The sequence below is a fragment of the Habropoda laboriosa genome, unplaced genomic scaffold (assembly GCF_001263275.1).
Source record: "Habropoda laboriosa isolate 0110345459 unplaced genomic scaffold, ASM126327v1 scaffold128, whole genome shotgun sequence".
Taxonomy (NCBI): Eukaryota; Metazoa; Arthropoda; class Insecta; order Hymenoptera; family Apidae; genus Habropoda; species Habropoda laboriosa.
Genome location: NW_017100281.1, coordinates 1,996,489 through 1,998,414, shown reverse-complemented (window position 1 = coordinate 1,998,414; position 1,926 = coordinate 1,996,489).

Genomic DNA, 1,926 nt, shown 5'->3' with positions numbered 1-1,926 from the left:
GAAGACCGATTCCGGGGGCAGTCTTCCCGGCACGGGGCAGTCGAGGACGACCCATTGTACCGAGCGTGCGACTACCACGCATCGAACGTAATAAAAGATACACCGCATCCACGTGTCGTTAATTCACCTACACATCCCACAATATTCATTTTATTTTAATCACTCTAAACATTTGAGTCAACGTGTTAAAGTGCTATGAAAAATCTCGAATAAAAACAGCAGCTCAGCTATATCCCTTCCACTGGCCATAGTCACCCTTGGTAACGAAAGGGTTAGAGTTACGACGATTGAATTACCAATATCGGCCGTATCGACCATGGCAATTCTTCCCTGCACATTAATATTATATCCGAACGCTGATTATATTCGCATTAATTTGCACGGTTAAAGCGCGCGGCACGCGGCTTTCAGAAGCTGCGATACGTAATGGAACATTCACCATTCACCGTGAAACACGCTGGTAATCTATCGCAGCTCATAAATGACCGAGCCACGACTGAACAATATTGACAACTACCGCGATATCCGCGAACGGCGATCGAGCTTAATTCCCACGAATTGCATTTCGGCTTTGTCTAAACGGTTTGTCCTAAGTGGAACGAAAACAGCCGAAATTCCGGCAGCCGAGGCGCGTTTACGCGACGAAAAGGGAATATTATTCTTCCTGATTGCAGATCGTAACCCACTGTGCACGAGTGAGGAAGAGGAGCAAAGTCTGGCGAGAGAGGCGTTCTTAAATATTAACAATCTACCGCAGTTCGAACCTGGCCGTTCTACCTTTTCACGCCGACGCCTTTAATTTCTGAAAGTGTGCTCTTTTGACGCGTGAAATTTAATATAATGGCTCGCCTCGGTCCCCACTGCCGCGTTTCACGACCCTCGACAATATTTCGTATTTACTGAAAGAATATGGAACAACCTTTTGCTAGATTTTCATCCGCTGCTGGCGTAATTGTAAGATCGAAGGTGCGTGTGTGTGTACGAACGATCGGTGTCGATCTGTGAATCGTGAGAATCGATCGCTGTTGGGGTAGTTTTGCGGAGATTTCGTTGATTATCTTTCTTTGGACTCGCTTGTCGAGTGTGACTCGACGTCAGTTTCGTTCACAAGTATGAATGAAGTAATTTTGAAATGTACTATATTTTGCAATATTTCTTTTACCTGGATGAGCAATAGGTACCATGTACACGTATATGACCCTTAACACGTTCCGTGCCGCATTTGATATTTCGGCCTTTTTCTTCCGCCGACTTAACCCTTTCACTACTATAGGCGTTTTGGAAATTTGCTCGCACTCGGAGCCTTTTGGTGCACTTAATTTTATCCTTTACGCAGTTGCACCTTAATTTAATCAACCGAATCTTAAAACGATACGGCCGAAATAAGAAAGTTTGCAACCTTGGTTCAAAAATTACCGCCAGTCACCCATATTACGCCTTAAAATCTGCTGTAGCGAAAGGGTTAAACTATGCAACTACGGCGATAATTTGTTGAAACAAAAATTTTTCCTGTGCTCTATAGCGTATCTTAAACGTTACCTTTTTCTCGATAACAATGATTTTTACAATCTTATAAATATTGGAAGACACATAGGGTGAAAAGCAAAACTGTTAGTCTCGACGACGTGGGGCGCATACGACCCACGCGGCGTCAACGGAAAGTCACCGAAAATCAGTCCGGCACGGAACGTGTTCATGCTGTTTTCAATATAATTGGTAAAAAGAATTGTTCGTATTGGTTCCTATCGACTAAATGTTTTTTGAAGTGCGTTTCAAATAAAATTCTTAAAATAGTAGGGAGATATTGAAAAGAAAATTTAAAAAACAATTTTTGGGGGACGCTGCTTTTTTTGGTTAATGTTTAGGTTCCAGTAGGGTGTCTTTTCCTTTGTGTTTTATTGTTTGGACGTTGTTTGTTTTCAATGA